General features: G+C 47.8%; 1 long non-coding RNA gene and 1 other non-coding gene across 2 annotated transcripts in view; one reads left to right on the top strand and one right to left on the bottom strand.

Moving 5' to 3' along the window:
- Nucleotides 1–26,444, bottom strand: part of LOC142774394 (uncharacterized) — a 51,658-nt gene that overhangs the window by 4,514 nt on the left and 20,700 nt on the right. The window lies entirely within an intron of this gene.
- TRNAK-CUU (transfer RNA lysine (anticodon CUU)) lies at nucleotides 5,990–6,062 on the top strand. Its single transcript has one exon. It is a non-coding gene; the product is annotated as a tRNA-Lys (tRNA).

The following is a 26,444-nucleotide window of genomic DNA, read 5'->3' as shown; positions in this document are numbered from 1 at the left end:
TATATATATATATATATATATATATATATATATATATATATATATATATATATATATATATATATTTATGTATTTATATATATATATATGTATTTATATATATATATATATATATATATATATATATATGTGTGTGTGTGTGTGTATGTATGTATGTATTGTTATGCATGCGTGATTTGGGAATGAGCCTCTGGGTAACGGGGAACAGGCAGATTAGAAAAGATGACGTTCGGCTAGCGAGATAGGCCTCCGGTGCACGACCCCTTCAAGTGTAATAGTACGCGACAGCGTAATAAATACATTTAAAAACGTAACAGAGTGGTGGAGGTGCTGGGTACAGCATCTCAACGAACCACGGAGCCATAGCTGTTTGAACTTCGCCGGAGCCGTCGTCTTGCTGATCTGCCACCGACAACAACCGTCATGGCCGACAGCGGAGGTCACCGCTTCTCAACCACGCAAAGGTCAGTGCCGGCTGCACCTAGGTATCGCTATATGGAACCCCGCCCGTTCGCGGGAAGAGCAGGGGAAGATGTTGATGCGTGGCTGACACATTGCAAAAGGGTGAGGCGGCACATTGGCTGGCATCCCGCCGACCAACGGGGAAATGTCACGCTGTTTCTCATGATAGCTCCGACTGGGATCGCTGAGCGCTTGACCCGTGTTCATTTTTTTAATAAACGCGTCGCGGACTGAACGCTCAACGCGTATTACCAATATATATATACATATATATATATATATATATATATATATATATATATATATATATATATATATATATATATATATATATATATATATATATATCTTATATATATCTTATTCTAAGGTTGGAGGTTCAGTTCCTGCCCACGCCAAGTTCTCTGTGCTATTTTTTCACCCACTTTTCTTTCTTCACATTTAATTTCCACTTCGGCTCAACAACTTCCCCCATATTTTTCTTGGCATTAGATTCTGTTAGATCTCATCAATATAATGTCAAACGTGAAAGCACGAGCCCTTAATTATGCACTTCTTTCCTAAATTTATTAACGACGGTCTCGTACTGGCAGACTTGGTGCCTTTAGTTTGTATACGAGGAACTATTGGTCAGCTGCCAGCTCGTAATACGTTCACGTGCTACTTGACGTCAAACAGGCTCATAAAGAGTGTGCCACACTCGCCACTATGGCTACTGGTGGCGCTGACGTATACTCCAACGTTTAACTCACATAAATACCCAATAAAGTGGCGGGAGGGATAGCCGCCATGGTAGCTCACTGGTAGAACACCGAACGCGTTATTCGAAGGTCGCTGGTTCGGTTCGTTGCTACGGCAAGTTATCTTTTCACCCACTTTTCTTTCTTCACATTTACATTACGATTCGGCCCAATATTTTCCCTATACTTTCCCTGGCAATATTGTCTGTTAGATCTCATTTTTATTGTGTCAAACAAAGTAAAACGTGCCCTTAACGATACACTTGTTCCTTTAAATATATATATATATATATATATATATATATATATATATATATATATATATATATATATATATATATATATATATATATATATATATATATATAAGAATGCTCAAAGGTATGAGCGACGTAGACTAGAGGCATTATGTACTCAATTATATGCAAATAGCTGAACTAGCACAGTGAACATACAACAGCCATTGCTCAAATGTAATAATGAACTAAGGCAACATGCAAGTAAGTGTTCCCGAGCTTTAGTTCATTCGGTTTGAGAGAGTTTAGAATTCATGAATTAGGAATACCTCTCTAACTTCGCGATCATGGTGGGTCTTGAAACGTGATTCAATTATTGTGACTCGGATGTTACTGAAGGAATGACCTGTGTCGGTGACATGTCTTGAAAGCGGTAAGTGAGGAAGGGCATGTACATGAGCTCTATGATTGTTGGATTGGTACCTAAAAGCAGTTTCAGTTTGACCGATGTACTTTAGAAGACAGATTGAGCACCCCAGCAAATAAATGGCGTTCTGTGTGTCACAATTGAAACTGCCTCTGATATCTATATTGAAGTCGGTCGCTGTGGTAGTTACAAAGGTTGTAGTTTTCACGTGAGTGCACTCTTTGCAGCAATGTTTTTTACAGGGATGGCCACCAATCATTTGAGTGTTGTCAATACATTTGGTTTTAGACGAAGTTAACAAATCACGTAGACTTTTGCCTCACCTGTATACAACTCGTGCTGGTTGTGGAAAGGCTCTTGCAAAGCGTTCACTCTGCTGAAGAATGTTGTGGGGTTTTCGGAGAATACGAGTGACAATAGGAGCCGATTCATTGTGTGTTAAAACTAAGTGGACCTCTGAACGAACCTTAAAATTTTTCTTGGTTTTGCGGATGGCTGTGCGTTCTAACTAATGCGTCAGTCCGCCTCACCGCATCATCAAATAACTTAGCTGGATATCTTTGTTTAAGAAGAGCACTGTGTAGTTCTGTGCAATTGGCATCAAAGCCGGACTGTTCGGAGCGAATTCGCTTAAAGCGTAACGCCTGGCTATATGGTATGCTCAATTTGCAATACCTTGTGTGGCTACTATCAAAATGTGTGTACCGGTGCCTGTCAGTGTGCTCGTGGTACAGTTTTGCAGCCAATTGCGTGTCATGGACACATACTGTAACATCAAGGAAGTTAATGCTGTTTGTTGAATATGTGGATGAAAAGGATATGGAAGGATGCACATTGTTAAAGTCGGAAATGAAAGACATAAGTTTCGCTTCTCTGTGTGGCCAAATTATGAAAATGTCGTCAATGAATCTCTTATACTTAAAGGGTTTCAATGAGCTACTCGACAAGAACTCGTTTTCGAGGATTCTCATGAAACTGTTCGTGTAGTTAGGCCCTATTTTCGTACCCATAGACGTACCACTGACTTCAACATAATGTACTCCATTAAATTCAAAGTTATTGTATTGTGAAATCATTTCCTACAGTATAAATAAAGTGAAGCTATCAATAGACTTATCAAGAGTGGAGTGATCATAAGCCTCAGTCATAGCGCGTATACCATTCAGGTGAGGTATGTTTGTGCAAAGAGACGCAACATCGAGAGTAACAAGAAGAGAGTTGATAGGTACAGTAACGTTGTTTATATCTGACAGAAAGTGGGTCGTATCAGGCAAAAAATGACTGAAACTTGGGAGGTATCTGGCTGATCAGGCTGTCAACGTAACGCGATAGGCTTTCTGTTACGCTGTATGCCTATACTGGAAGCTATTGGGCGACCAGGGTTACTTTTTTTATGAGTTTTTGGTAACCAGTAGAATATGCCTTCGACCGAATAAAGGGGAATCAGGGAAGTTGCACTATCAGTTATTTTTTTATCCTTTATCAGTGCTTTTATTGTGCTAGCTAACGTTGCTTTATATTGCTCAGTCGGATCAGCATCGAGTCGTTTGTAGAACGAATTATTATCTAACTGCCTGTTAGCTTCAGTGATATATTTAGTTGTGTCCTTAACCAAGAAGGCGTCACCTTCGCCCGCAGGTTTGATTGTGATATCTGTCCACCCAAATAGATCTGCTATAGCTTTCTGTTCTGGGTTTGATAGGTCTCTTCGAAAGGAACACTGCTCCTTATAACCTTGAATGATATGTCGTGTGACTGCGTTCATAGATATGTCAGGGTGTTTGTACTGTTGAGACGAATATGTCCAGCGTTTAAGCGATGGTAAACCTGTTCGATCATAAGCCGGAGTTGCCTGATCGAGGAAGTATATTTCGTGCGAAGTTACTTATTATATAACTGGAATTCATCGTAGGTGCCTGCTATATATATATATATATGTGTGTGTGTGCGTGTGTGTGTGTGTGTGTGTGTGTGGTGTGTGTGTGTGTGTGTATGTAACGTATGTAGGTATTTAGTGAAGGTAGAGGCGGAGGAAGAAGAAGTCAGAGTAGAATAAACATGGCGTATGAGCCAGGCCACGTCACCCATTCATCATAGCGTCACACGAGTCGACAGGATGAAGACCTCCCAGCCACTTCATCAGTGTCTCATTGTCGACACAGTTCTCCACAAGACGCCCTGACCATACATCGACTGCGGAATCACCTCCTGGCCGCACACAGCGACCAGCACCATGCCGAAATCATCGACTGACCTTCCCATTCCCAAGTACACCGGAGCAGTGGACGATGGACCTGTACAGGACTGGTTCGACCTGTTCGAGCACCACGCAACCGCTGCATCATGGTCGGAACGAGAGATGGTCGCCAACTTTACCGACTACGTCTCCGGTGAGGCCTTCAAGTTCTACCTCACCCACATAATTCAAAACGACGAGTCATGGGAAAAGATAAAACAAGGAATGATCGTTTGGTTTAAAGAATACAATGACGACTACGACGAAGACTTGCTTGTAACCCACCATCCACAGACAACTGCACTCAGTCGTCAATTTTACAGGCAGTCTTCAACCATTCGAACGCACAACAAGATTCGACCTCTCGCACAAGACGAAGTGGCACACGAGTTCAGTGGCAGACGACAATGCGTATTTTGGGAAAAACACAGCCATCGAGCGCGCCTCCCTTCTGCACGAAAGTCGGCATTTGCGAAGACCGCTTCAGCATATGACCCGAGACGTTGTCAACCATCTGATGCCGTTCACTCTTCGTCTCGCATACGTGGTCCACCACCTGGGTTTTCATCCTGTGGCTCTTCAAGCGCTCCTAACGCTCACCATTTGCCTTATAAGGACGCCGTATTTACGGTAGCTGAGCTGGAGCAGAGGGAAAATAGCCTGTCGAGCCATAATCCTTCCACACGGGTTCATGCATCGCCATCCGGTGCGTACACACTCGACAGTTGAAGCCACACTGAAGGCTCAGACGCATCGAACGTCGCACGCTGCAATGCGCAACAGCCTCTCGTAGTAAACAGGGTAGAAGAAGCTTCTGAAGAACTTTCTACCACCTCTGAAGCATTATCTTCATTGCCCGAAGTGCATGACAAAAGCCCACAAACTACCAGCTGCCGACTGGGCACCACATCAAGTTGTGAAGAAAACCAGTGCGATGTTCAAGAAGGGATCTCACCGCAATGTGTTCCACAGCAACATCAGCAACGCCAGCAAAAGCAAGTCCAAGAATCGCAGACACTCCAACGGATACACCGACAAGGACGACGACGCAAAATAGGCCTCTTAAAACAAATTCAAGACGTCAGGCATCTTCGCATGAGGGATCAGTGCCAGAAACGCATTTGGCGCAAGAGATCAAGACTGCGCCTACAATTACAGCTCAGAAACAGCAGAAAACAATGAAAGAGACGATAAGGCACCATCTGTACAATGCAGAGACCAAGACATCATTCTGATTTTATCAGCTGCGACCATCGCACATGCAAACTAGAAGCACACTGTCTGTTCCCGTCACGAGACGCAACTCGGCGCCTTCAACATCCGAACTTCAAATGCTACAGGGACTCCCACTCTTGTCCGTTCCTCGCAAGAACTCAACCCATGTCACCACCAGTGCAGATCTCCAGGGTGTGGTTATGCGATCCAGAACGGAACAGTCAGCCTCGCCCACCAGAACTACTGCGTTAACTGTACTGCTGCACTCTCCACTGAAGTCTTCGAAAGTTTACGGGACTCCTCTGGAGCATAGCACCAATTGTGACTTTTGACATTTCTGACTTTTTAACCTCTCCTTGTTTACTTTTTCTTGCTAATAATTCATGCCTTCTTTCGGGGGGAGGGGTAATCGTTTAACGTAAGTAGGTATTGGCTGAAGGTAGAGGCGGAGAAAGAAGAAGTCAGAGTAGAATAACATCCACGTCACCCATTCATCATAGCGTCATATATATATATATATATATATATATATATATATAAGGGAAAGAAGTGTATACCTAAGTGCTCGCTTTTCCGTGTTTCACGCTCACCGCTTGGCTTACAAATGGCGCTCATGGACACTCCCACTTCTAAATTCACATATAAACCCTAAAAAGTGGACGAAGCAAAGGCCGCTGTGATAGCTCAGTGGTTAGAGCATCGAACGCTTCATTCGAAAGTCGTAGGTTCGATTCCTGCTCACGGCTGGTTATTTTTTCACCCACTTTTCTTTGTTCTTATTTACATTCCATTTGTTCTAATAACTTCTCCTATACATTGCTTGGCATTATTGCCTGTTAGATCTCATTATTAATGTGTCAAAACACAAAAAACGAGCCCTTAGGGATACACTTCTTTTCCTTATTTATTACCGAGGGTCTCGTACTGGCAGACTTGGTGCCATGAGGTTGCATACGAGGGACTATTGGTCAGCTGGCCGCTCGTAATAAGTTGACGTGCTACGTGACGCCACACATGCGCATAAAAGGGTGTTTCACACTCGCCGCTTGGCTTACAGATGGCGCTGACTGACAGTCCCACTTCCAAATTCACACAAGAACCCAAAAAAATTGATGTAGGAAAGGCCGCTGTGATAGCTCAGTAATTAGAGCATCGAATGCGTTATTCGAAAGTCGTAGGTTCAATTCCTGCTCACGGCTGGTTATTTTTTCACCCACGTTTCTTTCTTCTTATTTACATTCCATTTGTTCTAATAACTTCCCCCATACATTCCTTGGCATTATTGTCTGGTAGATCTCATTATTATTGTGTCAAAACACGGAAAAACGAGCCCTTAGGTATACGCTTCTTTCCCCTATTCATTAACAAGGGTCTCGTACTGGCAGACTTGGTGTCATGAGGTCGTATACGAGGGACTATTGGTCAGTTGCCCGCTCGTAGTAAGTTCACGTGCTATGTGACGCCACACATGCGCATAAAAGGGTGTTTCACACTCGCCGCTTGGCTTACAGATGGCGCTGACTGACACTCCCACTTCTATATTTACATATAAACCCAAAAAAGTGCATGGAGGGAAGGCCGCTGTGATAGCTCAGTGGTTAGAGGATCCACCGCGTTATTCGAAGGTCGTAGGTTCAATTCCTGCTCACGGCTGGTTATTTTTTCACCCACTTTTCGTTCTTCTTCTTTAAATTGCATTTGTTTTAATAACTTCACCTATACATTCCTTGGCTATATTGTCTGTTAGGTGTCATATATATATAAATATATATATATACATATATATATATATATATATGTATAAATATATATATACATATATATATATATATATATACATACATATATATATATATATATATATATATATATATATATATATATATATATATATATATATATATATATATATTGTAGCGATGCTGACGCCAACAGGTTAAAAAAAACAAGCTTCTTTATTAGGGCGAACTTGTGCCCACGATTCTAAAAACTATGGTCGTCAAGTTCGAGTAGCCGAGTGGCACAGATCCGACTATCTTCCTCTTCCTCGTTGTTGGAACGTACGAACGCGTGGCGCATGCCAGCCGAGCCGGTTCTTGCTGGTGCTGGTGCCACGATAATTGTGGCGGGCTACTTGAATGTGGCGAACCTGTCCCAGCATTGCCCCCCTCCTCAGACGCATCGTCCCGATGCTTAAGACAGTGAAAAGATACACGCGCACTCTCACTCGTTTTTCGACGATCTGTCATGATAGGGCTTCATGCGGACTACGTGGACCACTTCCGTGGGATTTCGGCGTCTTGAACTCACGTGTCCAGCAGATCTAACTTCATAAGTGACGTTGCTGATACGGTTGAGTACTTCATAAGGGCCGAAGTATCGGCAAAGAAGCTTTTCAGAGAGTCCGCGGCGGCGCACTGGTATCCATATCCACACTTTGTCACCGGGATGATAAGGTGTGTCACTGCGTCGCTTGTTGTAGCGACTAGAATCGACGTGCTGTTGGTGACGTATTCGGTATCTTGCCATTTGCCGTGCTTCTTCGGCTCTTTGCAAGAAGTCATCTAGGTCAGGTGGATAGCTGCTTTCGTCCTGTAGTGGCAACATGGCATCCAGCGGGGTGGTCACTCCTCGGCCGAATACTAGTTCGAAAGGGGCAACGTGGGTTGTTTCTTGAACGGCTGTATTATATGCGAATGTTACGTAGGGTAATATTTCATCCCACTGTTTATGTTCAACATCAACATACATTGATAGCATGTCGGTCAGAGTTCTCTTGAGGCGTTCAATTAAGCCATTTGACTGAGGGTGATACGCCGTTGTTCTTCTGTGATCGGTATTTGTCATGCGCATCAGGCATTGCATTAGGTCTGCAGTAAATGCGGTGCCCCGATCCGCAATAACGACGATGGGCGCACCATGTCTGAGCACTATGTTTTTCACAAAGAACTTGGCGACTTCGGCAGCTGTCGCACTGTATAGAGATTCAGTTTCATCATAACGGGTGAGATAGTCTGTGGCTACGACTATCCGTTTTTGCCTGCACACGATGTCGGCAAAGGTCCTAGGAAGTCCATGCCGACTTGTTGGAATGGGGCATCTGGAGGGTCTATTGGCTGGAAAAGGCCGGCTGGTTTTACAGGTGAAGTTTTGCGCCGTTGACATTGACGACAAGTTTTCACGTAGCGCTGCACTGATGCGAGCAACTTAGGCCAATAGTATTTCAGGCGAATCCTGGCGAATGTTCGGCTCACACCCATGTGTCCAGATGTTGGCTCGTCGTGGCATGCGTGCAGAATTTCCTCTCGCATGGCTGTAGGCACGACTAGTAAAAACGTTTCACCATTAGGTTCGAAGTTCCTCCTGTAAAGGACACTTCCTCGAAGGCAGAACGCGGAGAGCCCTCTGGAGAATATGCGAGGGACTTGAACGTCGAGACCCTGCAGGTGTTGTATAGGTGCCAGCAAATCCGGGTCATCTCGTTGTAGTTGAGTGATTTTGGATGTGTCGACAACGCCTAGAAACGGGAAGTCTTCCTCTTCAGGTCCACTTGATCGACGGGAGAGCGTGACAGGCAGTCGGCATCGCTGTGTTTCCTTCCAGATTTGTACACGACCGTAATATCATACTCCTGCAGCCTAAGGCTCCATCTTGCAAGTCGACCTGACGGGTCCTTGAGATTTACCAGCCAGCATAGAGCATGGTGGTCACTGACAGCTCTGAACGGTATACCATAACGGTAGGGTCGAAACTTGTTTATGGCACAGATGACTGCGAGGCACTCTTTTTCAGTTGCAGAGTAGTTTGCCTCAGCTTTTGATAGTTTGCGGCTGGCATAGGCTAACACTTTCTCTTGACCATTTTGCCACTGGACAAGGATGGCGCCGAGGCCGACATTGCTGGCATCGGTATGGACTTCAGTGTCGGCTGTCTCATCAAAATGGGCAAGTATTGGTGAACCCTGTAGTCGTTTCCTTAATTCTTCAAAAGCTTTCTGTTGTTCGCTTTCCCACGTGAAGGGCACGCCGTCTTTTGTCAGTTTTGTAAGAGGTTCCGCAATCTTTGAGAAGTTTTCCACAAATCGTCTATAATAGGCACATAAACCCAAAAATCGACGCACTGACTTTTTGTCTCTGGGTGTAGCGAACCTCTGAACAGCGGCTGTCTTTTCGGGATCGGGACGAACACCATCGGAACTAATGAGATGTCCAAGGAATCGCAGCTCTTCGAAGCCGAAGTGGCATTTTTCGGGTTTGATTGTCAATTTTGCTGACCGGATGGCTTCTAATACTGTGCGTAGTCGCTCTAGATGTTTGTCGAACGTTGCAGAGAATACCACTACGTCATCCAAATACACTAGGCATGACTGCCATTTCAATCCGGCGAGGACAGTGTCCATCATTCGCTGGAACGTCGCTGATGTGGAACAGAGGCCGAATGGAAGCGCTTTGAATTCGTAGAGGCCATCTGGTGTTACGAATGCCGTTTTTTCACGGTCCCGCTCGTCGACCTCTATTTGCCAATATCCGCTTTTCAGATCTAAGGAGGAGAAAAACTTTGCGGATTGCAACCGATCTAGTGTATCGTCGATACGTGGCAAGGGGTAGACATCTCGTTTAGTTACACTGTTCAGTTTTCTGTAGTCGACGCAGAATCTAAGTGTGTTGTCTTTCTTCTTAACCAGCACTACGGGAGATGCCCATGGACTATTCGAAGGCTGGATGACATCATCAGAAAGCATCTCCTCTACTTGCTTCTTGATAATTTCCCGTTCTTTCTGTGACACCCGATATGGATGCTGGCATATAGGCCTCGTGTCGTCTTGCGTTATAATTCTGTGTTTCGTGATTGACGTGCGCTGGACCTTCGAGGTACTTGAAAAGCAATCAGAGAATTCTTTTACCAAGGCGTAAATCTGTTTCTTCTGACTGTCCGGAAGGCTCTGATTGACGGTCACGGATGTGTCGATGTTGCAGGCCACCGGTCGAGTGGTTGATGTCGTTAAGCTGCATAGTTCAGTCGCCATACAGAAGTCGTGTAAATAGGCGATAGCCGTGCCTTGAGCGATGTGTTGAAGCTCATTGGAGAAATTTGTGAGTAAGACATCTGCACGGCCATTCGTCAAGTGAACAAGACCCCTAGCTACGCAGACACCTTTGTTCAAAAACAGTCGTACATTTGTATCCGCTATGCCTTCGCGGTTGTACAATGCATCATTTTCTACGAGCATCATTATACTGCAGCGTGGCGGCGCAGTTACGTCATCATGAACAACGCGTAGAGCAGTTAGGCGTCGTTCCTCAGATTCCTCCACAGGTATAGCTCGTTCAGTCGAAAACGACACGCTGGACCTACGCAGGTTAATTACGGCGCCATTAGCTCGCAAAAAATCCATTCCTATAATGAGTTCTCTTGAACATTCTGGCAGCAAAATGAAATCGGCCCCGTAAATAAAGCCCCGTATTTCAAGTCTTGCAGTGCATCTGCCAAGGGCCGTAATAATGTGACCGCCTGCCGTGCGTATCTGCGATCCATTCCACTGTGTCACAACTTTGTTTAGCTTTTTCACCATCTTGTGACTTATCACTGAATAATCAGCACCGGTGTCGACTAAGGCATTCAGCTCCCATCCTTTCATTCTCAACCGCAAATCTGAAGTAACGTTTTCGTTGCTGCACCCATCTACCGGAAATACACCGTCATCACTCTCAACCAAACTGGAGGATCTTCGTAACTGACGTTATCAGCAGCCTCACCTCCACAGGTCGCTTGCTTCAGTTTTCCGGGTGTGGACTTGGAGAGTGATGACCAGGCTGCCTTGAAGGTGTACGTGGGCTGGATGACCGGTAGCGCATAGGCGCTGGTGACCGTGACCGGTGTTAGCGTAGAGTTGGCGAGTTCTGGCGCGTCGACAAGTACTCCTCAATCTCCGCTGGTCGTTCGCCGTTTCGGGGGCACGGTGCATATGACGGGAAGCCTTTTAATCCAGCCTGTCGGTAAGGACAGAATCTGTACAGATGACCCGCTTCCCCACAATGAAAACACAGAGGCCTGCGCTCGTGATCACGCCAGACGTCACTTTTCCTGGGCCTACGCTCCACATAGTGATGTGTGCCACGTGCTCCTGGGGGCAGATAGGTAGCTGTCGGTTCCCGTGGACGAGGTGCGCTGCCTGCCGCAGGTGGCAGAGGAGTCGTCGCCATCGCAACTGCTGCATTGCTGTGAACCTCAGAGTATGTTCGGATAGGTCGAACCGGCTGCAGCTCACGCTCTGGCTCTCGTATCACCTGCCTCAGTTCGTCACGAACAACGTCCGTAACAGATAGTGCAGTTGAAGTCTGGGGCATATTCAGTCTGCTCAGTTCTTCTCTGATAACTGATCTAATTAGCTCTCGCAGGGCTTCAACGTCGTTTCGCACGCCTCCGGGGAATACCTGTGCAGATGCGCAGTTAAGATTCCGGTTGTACTGCTGAGCCCGCTGTTCCAGTGTTTTTTCGATGGCCGTCGCTTCCGAGTAAAACTCAGCAACCGTGCTCGGAGGGTTGCGGACGAGAACGGCGAACAGCTCCTGCTTCACTCCGCGCATTAGATGGCGCACCTTCTTATCCTCAGCCATGTTGTAATCCGCACGCTTGAACAGGCGGACCATGTCCTCAATGTACATAGCAACACTCTCGTTCGTTAGCTGGTTCCTCGATTGAAGAGCTGCCTCCGCTTTTCCTTTCCGGTCTATGTTCGCGAACGTAGCCACTGCTTGTCGTCGAAATACCTCCCAGGTAGACAACGAGGGTTCATGGTTCTCAAACCATGTCTTCGCGAAGTCTTCCAGGGCGAAGTATACGCGACGGAGCTTCTCTCTTTCGTCCCATCCATTCAAGCTCGCTACTCTCTCGAACAGGTCCAACCAATCTTCAACATCCTCGTACGAGTCGCCGTGGAAAACTGGTGGCTGGTGCGGTTGGCTGATGAACACTTGTGCCGGTGTTACCTGGCTAGTCATAGTGGTGGCATCCATCGTTTGAATTCCCCTTGGTGTGAAGTGAAGAGGACCGAACTCAGGTGAGTCACCTCGAAGACGGCGACTTGCCCTCTGGTGTACAGGAGTCACTTCCACGGGGTTGATACGCTGGTCGTCGGGGCTACGCTGTCTTGAGCTCGCGGGGCTTCGGTTCATAACCCAGTACTTCCACCAGAAATGTAGCGATGCGGACGCCGACAGGTTAAAAAAAACAAGCGTCTTTATTAGGGCAAACTTGTGCCCACGATTCTAAAAACTATGGTCGTCAAGTTCGAGTAGCCGAGTGGCACAGATCCGACTATCTTCCTCTTCCTCGTTGTTGGAACGTACGAACGCGTGGCGCATGCCAGCCGAGCCGGTTCTTGCTGGTGCTGGTGCCACGATGATTGTGGCGGGCTACTTGAATGTGGCGAACCTGTCGCAGCAATGTATATATTGTTACGTGAAGGTATTTGCGAAACTAGGCGCTTGAAGATAAATTTACACAGCGCCAACGCGCAAGGCAAGATGGAGAACGAGTGCTGTGTTCTACACCAAACTCACGTCGTCTTTCTCCGCGCCTATCTTACTGCTTTTGTGGGACATTGTCTCATAGCATAACCCCGGGTGCTTTCTCGGTGCTTTCTATGATGTTGCCGAATTGTAATGATTAAGGCGAGATACATGAACAATGTATGTAAACAGTGAAGGGGATGAGGAGGAAGACTCGAGCGGAGCTATCTCGTAGGTCACCTCTGTCACATGGCGCAATACGCGGTAGGGTCCCGAGTAGCGGCAAAGCAGTTCTTCAGAAAGTCCAACGCGCCTGCTTGGAGTCCACAATAGCATAAGAGAACCCGGAGTAAAAGCAACTTGGTGATGGTGGGAGTTGTAACGCTGCCGCTGCTGATCTTGCGATGCTAAGAGGCGCTGCCGGGCAACCTCTCGTGCTTTTCGAGCTCTGACGGTAGCATCGCGGGCGTTATCAGTCGTCGAGTCAACGGCTGTCGGAAAGATGGTGTCAAACGGTGAAGTTGGATCACGGCCAAACACGAGATAGAAAGGTGAAAAACCAGCTGTATCGTGGCGTGAGGAATTATAAGCAAACGTACCGCAAGACAATGCAACGTCCCAGTCCTGGTGGTCGGACGATACGTACATGGCGAGCATATTGGTTAAAGTCCAATTGAATGGCTCAGTCAGTCCGTTAGTTTGCGGGTGGTAGGCTGTCGTAAATTTGTTTCGTCTCGCAGAAGCGAAGCAGGTCATCGATAACTCGGGAAAGAAAATAGCGCCCATGATCTGTGAGGAGTTGGCGTGGTGCACCATGATGAAGTATGACGTCGTGCAGGAGAAAATCGGTGACGTCCGTGGCACAGCTGGTGGGTAGAGCCCGTGCAATGGCGTACCGGATTGTGTGATCCGTCGCAACAGCTATCCATTTATTTCCAGAAGTTAATGCAGCGAAAGGGCCTAAGAGGTCAAGACCAAGTCGAAAGAACGGATCAAAAGGAATGTCAAATGGTTGGAGGAACCCAGAAGGGCTCATCGAAGGTTTTTTTCGGCGTTGACACACGTCGCATGAGGCGACGTAGCTCCGGACTAAGCGATAAAGACTGGGCCAGTAAAATCGACGCTGTACACGGTAATACGTCCGAGAGTGTCCGAGGTGACCGGCAGTGGGAGCGTCGTGGAGCTGGCCGATCACGCTCGCACGTAAGTGGGAAGGTGCCACAAGGAGCAGTTCGTTTCCGTCAGGGCGGACGTTGTAACGGTAGAATGTGCCATCTTTGAGCACGAGCAGTTGAGTAGACGGATCGGGTGCGGCAGAATGAAGCTTCTCGATGATGTTGCGTAAGACAGGGTCTCGGCGCTGTTCCTCACAGATGTTGCTTAAAGCAGGGAGAGACAGGATACACGGCACTTCAACGATCACCTCAGGTGGGTCCACTGGATTTTGAGATAAGCAGTCAGCGTCATGGTGTAAGCGGCCATATTTGTAGGACACCGAGTACTTATACTCTTGAAGTCGTATTGCCCATCGACCAAGGCGCCCAGTGGGGTCCTTCAAGGATGTGAGCTAGTAAAGCGCGTGGTGATCGGTTGTGACGATAAAATGTCGACCGTGTAAATAGGGCCGAAATTTTGCTACTGCCCAAACGAGAGCAAGGCATTCCCTTTCGGTGATTGAGTAATTTCTTTCCGCCTGCGAGAGGATACGGCTGGCATAGGCGATAACGCGGGTGCAGCCGCTTTGATGCTGGACCAAAACCGCACCAATTACGTGGCCACTGGCATCGGTGTGGACTTCTGTAGGGGTGGCATTGTCAAAATGTGCCAGAACATGTGGGTCTGTTAACAATGCAATCAGTGTAGAGAACGCCGTAGCTTGCACAGCACCCCAAGTGAATGAGACATCTTTTCTCGGTAAGTTTGTGAGAGGACAGGCTACTTCCACATAGTTCTTCACAAAACGTCGAAAGTACGAGCACAGGAATCAAGTTGATTGATTGATTGATTGATTGATTTGCGGGGTTTTTTGTCCCAAAACCACCATTTGATTAAGAGAGACGCCGTAGTGGAGGGCTCCGGAAATTTTTACCACCGGGGGTTCTTTAACGTGCACCCAAATCTGAGTACACGGGCCTACAACATTTCCGCCTCCATCGGAAATGCAGCCGCCACAGCCGGGATTTGATCCCGCGACTTGCGGGTCAGCAGCCGAGTACCTTAGCCACTAGACCACCGTGGCAGGGCGAGCACAGGAATGAAGGCGCAGTTTGCTCGTAGCTGAATAAGAGTGTACGGTAAGGTAACACTGTGAGTCAAAAGAATGGATGTAATGGGCGCGAGCACATAGTCGCCATTGAATACAGGTGGTGATGGCATTACGGTGATGCAGGTCACAGTTTGCGGTGACAAACAGACATGCTCAGCCGAGCACATACGAGCTTGGGGTGGACTGGGCGGATCAATCGGACACGGTAGGTCAAGTTGCACAGTACCAGCTGAGCAGTCGATGAGGGCGGAATGAGTGGACAAAAAGTCAAGACCGAGGATCACATCATAGGTGCAGTGAGAGAGAACAGTGAAGAGAACTGAAGTTTGACGGCCGGCGATAGTGACGCGTGCAGTGCAGACGCCCATAACAGAAGCCTTACCACCATCAGCAGCAAGTACACTGCGTGAAGGGGCTGGAGTAACGACTTTCTTCAAGCGGTTACGAATGTGCAAGCTCATCACAGAAATATGAGCGCCAGTGTTCACCAAGGCGTTAACATATAAGCCGTCCACTTCAATTTCGATCAGGTTCTGATTGGTCGGCAGCGTCAACAGAGGAATTGGTGAGCATGTCGTATCAGCAGCGTCACCTCCAGGAGCTGCAGCCGTTAGTTTTCCGAAGAAAACCGCCGGACAGAGGATGGGGACGGGGAACAGGGCGACGGCGGAGACCGGGAAAATCTACGTCGAGGTGAAGGTGAGCGACTGTACTGGGCAGTGGTCGTAGTGACCGGGTTGTAATTAGCTGAGCCATCACGTCATGGTAGTTCCTGGCCATAGAGATGGGCTGGTGAGTGGAGGTTGGAGAAGCTTGAGTTTGCCCGATACGGTGAGGTCCACGTTCTTCGGCAATGGCGGGAAAAGTGTCCCACTCGTTGACATCAAAAGAAAATCGGCGTGTCGTCAGGCGTCCTCCACGCATTTGGGTCACGGTTACGTGGAGCAGGGCGGCGATGATGCTGTGGGTGGCTGGAGGTAGACGAACTGACAGCGTCGGGACGGTGCACAGAACAGACTGCATGAATACCCGCGTTGGATAGTTTTTGGCGAACAACGGTCTGTATTAGCGAAATAGTCGGCTGAGGATCACTCGGTGCTAGTGCTTTCAAGGGTGCGGGCGATATGGCCTCGATTTCGCGGTGTACGATTCTCGTGATGTCACCTGATTGTGATTTGGGCTTGGTCGCTATACGAAGATCCTCGCAAGTTGACGTCGCAGCAGTGTTGGGAAGGCGCGTAAAGTGGTGGGCAATGCGACGGCTTTTAGCCTCTTGAAAGCGTTGGCACTCCGAGATAACATCTTGAACGGTAGAACAGCCTCTGCACACACGGAGGTTAAATGCATCGTATGCGATACCCTTGAGCACATGCGCTACCATGTCTGCTTCAGCCATGGTTCGGTTAATTGTACGGCAAAAGGTCAGCACATCTTGTATATACGCCAGGTAGGACTCCGTGGACGTCTGAACACGTGTGCCAAGTTCCTTCCTAGCGGCCTGCCTGCAGCCCGCAGATTGACCAAACAACTCGCGTAACTTGGTCTTGCATACGTCCCAGCTCGTGATCGCGACCACATTGCTATTAAACCATGCATTGGCCGTTCCTTGCAAATAAAAGATGATGTGTGCCAGCATCAAGGTTGGGTCCTCCTGTGGTTTTCGCTGACGAGCTCGTAGGGTCTAAGCCACTCATCCACGCCCTCGCCTTCCGTTCCCGAAAAGTTGCTGGGATCACGGGGCGGAGCGGCCACGAGAAAAACAGGTGAGGTCGCGCCGTTCATGCATTGGGCGCGGCAGTTGATGGAGCGTTGCTGCCGGTGGACATGTCGGAAGCAGCGACTAGGCGTCCGCTGCGTAACTCCGTCGTGCGTTGTAACCCAGCTTCACCACCAAAATGTTACGTGAAGGTATACGCGAAACCAGGCGCTTGAAGATATATTTACACAGCGCCAACGCGCAAGCCAAGATGGAGAACGAGTGCTGTGTTCTACACCAAAATCACGTCGTCTTTCTCCGCGCCTATCTAACCGCTTTTGTGGGACATTGTCTCATAGCAATATATATATATATATATATATATATATATATATATATATATATATATATATATATATATATATATATATATATATATATATATATATATATATATTTATATATATATATATTGAAGTTTTTCCAATGTGCCAAACGTACTTGGCACATTGGAAATTAGCGCATTAGAACTTAACTTAGCGGTTGTCTTAATTTTATTACCAACGGTTTTGACCGGTGGACCGGTCTACGTCAGGTTTCGCGAACAAGTGCGACGCTATGCCAACGTGGCGCATTGACTTGGTCGTGCAAGAAGGAAACGGGAGAGAGCGGCAAAATCGTGGTGTTTTACAGTGGTGACATATGCTGTGCCAAACAGTTTCTTCTTCGTCCCATTCGCTGGGGCAAACCAAAAAGAACTAAAAAAAGAAAAAAAGAAAGAAGAAAAAACAAACAAACAGAAGGTAGGAGGAGAAACGAAGAGGGTGATAGGGCGGCTACCGCGACGCGTCTTCGAAGGTCACGGAGGGACATTTTGGGAGAGCTTAGATGGCAGGCAATAACCTGTAGCAAGACGAGAGACTCCGGCAGGGAGAGAGCCTGATTCGGCCCCTTCTGTGGTCAGTTAGAAAAAGGGAAAGAGAACCACGTGTTTCGTTTTCACTGTCACTATACCTACACATTCTATATGTCGGGGAGGGGGTGGGGCAGATTTCACGGCGAAGATGGTGAAAGCACAGAAGGCGGTTTGGAAAGTAAAGCAAGCATCCCGGGCGGGAAAGTAAGCCGACAACGGACAGTAAGCTGGCTTACTGGGAAAGTAAGCCGACATCCAGGGCGGGAAGGCATATGTTCTCAATATGACTGCATGCGTCAATACAGCCCTTTTGTACCACTCCACGAAGCGCCTGTGGTTGAAATCAGCTGGTGCTGGTTGGGCTCTCCCACTTACAGATAATAGACAGTAATAGTTTAGCGTTAGGTGATAGCGTAGGTTAAGGGAACGGCGCTACCGTGCAGCAAACGTTCGTTGTAGGCAGCGTCTTATAGTTTAGCGAAATAGCGCTTACGTGGTTTACTTGCCCCTAAGTGGGATGGTGGCGCTACCTATTAGATGGTTAATAGGTTAAACAGTGAAAATGTAAAGAAAACGAGAATGTTTGCCTATGCCACCACGCGAAGCATTGTTAGAAGTTTAGTTTTCTGATAATAAAAGTAAATAAATATGAACCACGTACAAAACGCGAAAACATTTACGTTGCCGATTTGTTTACATTGATCTTGTAGTTAGGCTTAGGCGCGTTCGAAATGGGAAACTATATGAAAAACTACGCCAACTTGTTCGTAATACTCAGTCATCGAAGCTAACTGAACGCAAGCGAAGCCTCTTTGAACAGTAGTTTCCTTCGAACAAGGTAAATCTTTCAACAAATACGCCAAAATCACTTCGAAGTGGGCGTCCGAGAGCGCCGCCATGTTTACGTACACTACGTGCACCTACGCTACCTTAAATCTGAAAAATACCGCGCGAACGGTAAGCGGTACGCGTAACGTATGTATCTGCGCATGCGCACTTCGATTCCAGTATCACGGTACGCCCGGTATCACGGTAAGCCCGGTATACCATAACTCTCTATTAAGGCAAACATAAGTTAAACAGTATGGCAAAGAAAATACAAAGAAAGGTGAACAGTGAAAATGAAACAAATAATAACAAACATAATGGAAAGGGTGGTATTGTGCGAGAGATATGTGCACAAATCCAGAAACTCAGGGAAATGCAGACAGACAAGAAGTAACACAAATATGAAATAAATATGATAAAAATAATTATAAAACAATGAAGAAATAAAAATCACACAACAAAGGCACATATACGAATAGTACGTGGAAAACTTTTTTCCGGTTGGTCCATTCCCCCGATAATATTGGGTAAAAAATGATTTTTTTAATTTAAAACGTATTAACACATTCGAAAGATTTAAAAAATTTAAAAAATTAAATCTACGCCAGACTCGATTCCTGTCCCATCTCTCCGCTGCACGACCTAAGGAACGATAGGTTACCGATGCTTTCATTGATACGGTGAGTTAGTGTTTGGAATTTGTCGATGAAGTATGACTCCCTTTGCTCCCGTTCACGAGTCCCGCGGAAGTCACCCTCCTTCAGTCAGGTTTCCGCGGGACTATATATATATATATATATATATATATATATATATATATATATATATATATATATATATATATATATATATATTTCCGATGGAGGCGGAAATGTTGTAGGCCCGTGTACTCAGATTTGGGTGCACGTTAAAGAACCCCAGGTGGTCAAAATTTCCGGAGCCCTCCACTACGGCGTCTCTCATAATCAAATGGTGGTTTTGGGACGTTAAACCCCACATATCAATCAATCATATATATATATATATATATATATATATGTGTGTGTGTGTGTGTGTGTGTGTGTGTGTGTGTGTGTGTGTGTGTGTGTGTATGTTTGGCCGTTACTGTCGCCATTGTGCATGCTCGCTGTGTGCCGGGTAATTTGAGAGTGCTTGCCGAATGTGCTCCACTGGGGTGGAGCACAGGTAGATTGCCACTATCCCTCAAGAGGAAGGTATATAACAGCTGTATCTTGCCGGTACTTAGCTACGGAGCAGAAACCTGGAGACTTACAAAGAGGGTTCAGCTTAAATTGAGGACGACGCAGCGAGCAATGGAAAGAAAAATGGTAGGTGTAACCTTAAGAGATAAGAAGAGAGCAGAGTGGATTAGGGGACTAACAGAGGTTAAGGATATCATAGTTGAAATAAAGAAGAGGAAATGGACATGGGCCGGGCATGTAGCGATTAGACAGGATAACCGCTGGTCATTAAGGGTAACTAACTGGATTCCCAGAGAAGGGAAGAGGGTTAGAGGAAGACAGAAGGTTAGGTGGGCAGATGAGATTAAGAAGTTTGCGGGTATAAATTGGCAGCAGCAAGCACAGGACCGGGTTAACTGGCGGAACATGGGAGAGGCCTTTGTCCTGCAGTGGACGTAGTCAGGCTGATTATATATATATATATATATATATATATATATATATATATATATATATATATATATATATATATATATATATATATATATATATATATATATATGTTGTATCGGAGCATGGGGGGGGCAGCTCTTTGCCAGCGTGAAAGAAGCTTGTATGGTAGCTTACGGTTGCGGAGCTCCAGGATGTTTCCCAGCACGTTTTCACCAAATGCAACGAACAAGGTTGCGTAAAAACTTAGGTTATTATTTGAGAAGTGTTAGCAGCAACAAGCTGGTACAGACAGGAACCCGGCAAGCATGAGCCACACACGGATGTCAACCGCCTTTTTCATGCTGGCACAGAGCTGGCACCACTATGCTCCAGTACAATATACATATTGTAGTGGGGAATTCGCAAGGTACTGACTAGTGGGACCATCTCTCTCGGAGTGCGAAGCGCGAATGTGTGCACGAGCTGTAGAGGCTGGACTGATCGAGCATTTCTGTCCGTACCGGCTGCCTGCCTACTACCTGACATCACTATTAAACTCCCTTGCAAAGTGGTGGAGGTGCTGGGTACGCAAACCTGGAACTTCGAAGCCGGAAGCTGCCCACTGCATCAGCAATGCCTGATCAGATGACCGAGCAAGGCACCCCCCTGCAGAGCACGGCCCAATCTCAACTGGTCATCGTACCTACCACCCAGCGCCAACGGGATACCCCTTACTTCAGCGGCACCGAGTACCAAGATGTGGAAGACTGGTTGCAGCTGTTTGAAAAGGTGAGCGCCGCCACCAAGTGGGACGACCCCTCGAAATTGGAGTACGTCCCATTTTATCTCAAAGACGTCGCCAGCCAGTGGTTCACAAACCACCGTACTGAATTTACCACTTGGGCCGCTTTCAAGACCACTCTTGCAGCTGTGTTCGATCGCCCCGCAGTGCGCAAGCTGCGTGCTGAACAGCGCCTACGCGGACGAGCGCAAAGGCAGAGCGAAAACTTCACTAGCTACATTGAAGATGTTATCGATTTATGCCGGCGCTTTAACCCTGCGATGACCGAACAAGACTACATCAGGCATATCTTGAAAGGAATAGACGATGATGTCTTTCAAATGTTGCTGGCAAAGGGCCCAAGTACCGTATCCGAACTTGTGACCTTGTGCCAGAACTTGGAAGAGATTCGCAAGCAATGTGCATTAGTTTGGAGGTCAGCGACAGCAGACGACTCTCTCGCTTCTCTGGCCGTTGGTGGTGACAGCACCCTGCTGGAGCAGATAAAAGTATAGGTACGTGAAGAGGTCGCACGACAGCTTTCGTGTCTCTCGTACCTGCCGACCACCGAAGCACCAACGAATCGTCTAACGCCGACAATCAGACAGGCTATTCAGGAGCAGGTCTCCGAGGCATTGCCATTACCTACGCCTGCCTCTCCATCAACACCTGTTGCCGCGCCACTGACTTACGCGGCTGTCACGACAATGCCTCCGCCTCGCCTGCAATTGTATACGCCACAACCTGTGCGACCTTCCACCGTGCCGTTTTCAGCTACACAGCAGCACGCTGGAAGTCCTTGGCGCACTGCTGACAACCGGCCAATATGTTACTTTTGCGGGATTCCAGGTCACGTTGCGCGTCTATGTCGTCGGCGCTTCGCAGCTAATACACCAAGATACCCTGACTACTCGTTTCGGCCTCCATGCCACGCGTCTCACGTGCCACCTGAAGTTCATGAACGTGATGCGCAAGCTGCTTCCGGCACCCGAACCTCCGCTTCTCGACGTTCTACTTCTCGCTCGCCTTCCCCTTCACCAAGTCGTCGTTCCGCGTCGCCTATGCGTCGACGACCCACCTCCATTGAGACCGAAAACTAACTGCCGCAGTTCCGGAGGCACGAGCTGCGTCATCGTCTAATCGCTTAAGTCCTCGCCTGTCTCCCGCCAATCTTATCGATGTAATCGTCGAAGGTGTACGAACACTTGCATTCATTGCTACCGGTGCCGCGATATCTGTGATTAGTCAAAGACTCTTTCACTCTCTCCATAAAGTGGCGATGCTTTCTCCCGTAGTTTCTCTTAGCACTGCGAGCGCCCAACAAATTGAGCCCGTCGCAGCATGTACGGCAAAAGTGGTTATTCGAGACGTGTTGTACATCATTGAATTTCACGTGTTGGCTTCATGTTCCCACGATGTCATCCTAGGATGGGATTTCCTATCACGTCATCACGCCGTCGTTGACTGCGCTCGGGCCGAAGTGGAGCTGTTACCGTTTCGTGATGCACCTTCTGTCTATGCAGCCGTATCTAGTGTGGCTAACCTTGTCGTCCCGACGGACATAGACCTTCCTCCTTTCAGCACCCAGTTTGTCCCTGCCTGCTGCACTTCAATTTCTGACGCTACCGTTCTATTCACGCCATCTCACATCTTCGGTAGCCGCCATCACACATCGTTGCCATTCGTCGTTCTTGCGCTTTGTCAAGACACTACAGGAATATTTATTTCCAATCCGAACTCGTGCCCCCTCATTTTGCGCCGCAACGAGACGCTCGGCCACATTCAGCTTATCGATGAAGATACTATCGTGCCTGCCGATTTCTTCGACACCAATCCGAATATGAAGCTGAACGCGTTGGTTCCTCACTTTGCCTCGAACAGTGTGTCGTCCGATGCATTTCATCGTTCTATTGACTGCCTTCTAGCCCCGGCTCAACGAGAGCAGCTTGTTACCCTGTTGCACGAATTCAGGCGTTCGTTCGACTTTCCCCAAGCGTTTCTAGGAAGAACGAACGCCGTTGTGACGCAGGAGAGGGTACACAAGTGACACAGGAAAGACTACTCCTTTGCGCCAGCACCCCTATCGTGTGTCTCCGGCGGAGCGTCGCGTAATTGCAGAACAAGTAGACGACATGCTACAGCGTGAAGTCATCAAGCCTTCTTGTGGTCCTTGGTCTTCACCAGTTGTACTCGTCAAAAAAAAGGATGGTTCGATCCATCCAGGCGCCTAAACATCATTACGAGGAAAGATGTTTACCCTCTTCCCCGCATAGACGACGCTCTCGATTGTCTCCAAGGTGCAGAATTCTTTTCCTCACTTGACCTTCGCTCAGGTTATTGGCAGGTCCCAACGGCTGAGTCTGATCGTCCAAAAACGGCGTTCGTCACACCGGATGGTCTCTATGAATTCACCGTAATGCCATTCGGACTCTGCGATGCGCCCGCCATATTCGAGCGAATGATGGAACATCTGCTTGTGCTATTTTGATGACGTTGTGGTCTTTTCACCTGATTTCACTTCGCATCTCACTCGTCTGCGTAAAATTTTACAGTGCCTTACAAACGCCAGGCTTCAGCTTAACCTGAAGAAATGTCACTTCGGGGGTAAACAACTCGCCATACTTGGTCATGTCGTCTTGAAAGCCGGCATCCTTCCCGACCCCGGCAAGCTTCGTGCTGTTGCCGAATTTCCTAAGCCTACTACAGTTAAAGAACTACGGAGCTTTGTCGGCCTGTGCTCCTATTTTCGTCGGTTTGTCCGGAACTTTGCTTCCATCATCGCTCCGCTCACCAAACTCCTTGCTGGCCCTGCAGATCTTTCGAATTGGACAGAAGCCTGTGACGAATCCTTCACAACACTGCGCCAACTCCTTACCTCACCACCCGTACTGCGTCAATACGACCCTACTGCGCCGACCGAAGTACACACGGATGCAAGTGGCATCGGACTTGGTGCAGTACTCGCGCAACGCAAACCAGGTTTCATGGAGTATGTAGTCGCCTATGCCAGCCGCGCCCTCACTAAGGCAGAAGCCAACTATTCTGTTACGGAAAAAGAGTGCCTGGCGATTGTGCCTGGCGATTGTGTGGGCGTTAAACAAGTTTAGCCCTTATTTGTACGGCCAAAATTTTGACGTGGTAACAGACCATCACGCACTCTGTTGGTTGGCTTCACTGAAAGATCCATCTGGTCGCCTCGGACATTGGGCACTACGCCTCCTGGAATTCGACATATGCGTCGTCTACCGATCGGGGCGAAAGCACTCTGACGCAGATGCGCTTTCACGATCACCCGTGAAATCTGATGATACGGAAATATCAGCCCTTGACCTTCCCCTCTCTGCCGTCAGCGTCACAGACATGTCATCCGAACAGCGGAAAGACCCTTGGATTGTCTCGCTCTTGAATGTGCTTTCTGACGCATCAACTTCCGGTTACCCGCGTGCTCTTCGCCGCCAAGCAATGGATTTCGCCATACGAGATGGCCTGTTATACCGTCGCAACTATCAAGTGGTGGGTCGTAAATGGCTGCTAGTCATACCCAGCCATATGCGCTCTGATATGTGCGAATATTTTCATGCTGAGTCGCAACACGCACACGCCCGTGCGCTAAAGACGTATGAACGGATCCGCCAACGTCACTACTGGTGGGGTATGTACACGTTTGTACGCAAACACAATCACTCATGTTCCCTGTGTCAGCAGCGCAAGACATTCCCTCATTCACCCGGTCAACTGCAGCCTTTACCATGTCCTGCACGCCCATTTTACCGTGTTGGGATTGACCTATACGGCTCGCTACCGTGCTCTGTTGGTGGTAATCGATGGGTGATTGGGGCTGCCGACCATCTGACAAGGTACGCCAAAACGGCAGCGCTACCTTCGGCTGGTGCTCGTGACGTTGCAACCTTCATCTTGCATCGGTTTGTTCTTCGTCATGGTGCACATGGTGTTCTTCGTCCTCAGTGACAGGGGTCGTGTATTTTTGTCCGAAGTTCTGCAGCAGCTTTACATTCATGCCGTACAGTAAACCGCACATCAACAGCCTACCACCCTCAGACGAACGGTCTAACGGAACGTCTCAATAGAACCCTCGGAGACATGCTCGTTATGTATATCAATTCCGACCACTGCAATTGAGACGTTGTCCTTCCTTTCGTGACGTATGCCTACAATACGGCAAATCAATCAACAACGGGCTTTTCTCCATTTTTTCTTTTATATGGTCGTGACCCATGCAGCACACTCGACACAATTCTGCCATACAATCCTGATGCCTCCGAGTTCAGCCGAGTTTCTGAAATGGCAGAACATGCCGAAGAATGTCGTCAGCTTGCACGGTCCTTCACAGCCGATAATCAAGCCCTCCAAAAAGATCGCCATGAACGTGATCTTGTTCAGGACACTTTCCCCGTCGGTTCGCTCGTGTGGCTCCGACTGCCTTTCCGCTCTCCTGGACTGACTCCCAAGTTTGCACCGAAGTATACGGGCCCTTACCGTGTCATACAGTACCCTTCTTCTGTCACCTATGTGATTGAACCGCTCAAGCCATCCACGGACAAGCGCCGCCTTGGTCGTGAGACGGTCCACGTCAGTCACCTCAAGCCCTGCTACGACCCTCCTGTTCTCTCATGACCTTGAGTCGCCAGGATGGCTCGTCTTCGTCGCCGGGGTATTGTAGTGGGGTATTCGCAAGGCACTGACTAGTGGGACCATCTCTCTCGGAGTGCGAAGCGCGAGTGTGTGCACGAGCTGTAGACGCTGCGCTGCACTGCTCGAGCATTTCTGTTCGTACCGGCTGCCTGCCTACTACCTGGCGTCGCTATTAAACTCCCTTGCAATATATATATATATATATATATATATATATATATATATATATATATATATTGACTCGTGTTTATAAGAAAAAGAACGATGATAGGTAGGAATGTTTTGTTGTAGATTTCAGCTAGTGGGTCAGGTGGTTTTTCGGGACGACAACGATGCAGACATCTTGCTGTACAGCTGATCCTGAATACGCTCTTTTCGCTGCCGTAAGCTGCTGTCACCTTTTGTTCGCGTTGCACTGCGACACTGGTGGAGGAGCTGGGCTGTGACGCTGCCCGATGCTTCACACTCCTAGTGGAAGCCGTTCATCCAGCCCGGACGTGCCTACTGCAACCCCTGTTCATCGATTCAGTCGTCGGCTACGAGGTATTCCTCCAGACTGCAACCCCTCGCAGAAAACCTCTACCAGACATCTAGAAATGACTAACACCAGCCCCCAGCCTGTACTTCTCGGCACCAGTCCTCCCGCTCCATCCCTGGTAACGTTTTTTCAATCGCTGGAGCCTAAACGCTTTGGTGGTGGCGCACACGAAGATGTAGAAGACTGGTTAGACCACTATGACCGTGTTGCGAAGATCAACCACTGGTCTGCTGAGAAAAAGCTCGGCCGGGCCTACTTCTATCTCGATGACAGCGCTCGTACTTGGTACGAGAACAGAGAAGGCAACCTGTCCACATGGACCAACT

The sequence above is a fragment of the Rhipicephalus microplus genome, chromosome 10, assembly GCF_043290135.1.
Source record: "Rhipicephalus microplus isolate Deutch F79 chromosome 10, USDA_Rmic, whole genome shotgun sequence".
NCBI lineage: Eukaryota > Metazoa > Arthropoda > Arachnida > Ixodida > Ixodidae > Rhipicephalus > Rhipicephalus microplus.
The sequence above is the reverse complement of the archived record's forward strand: the minus strand, read 5'-3'. Positions and strand labels throughout refer to the sequence as shown.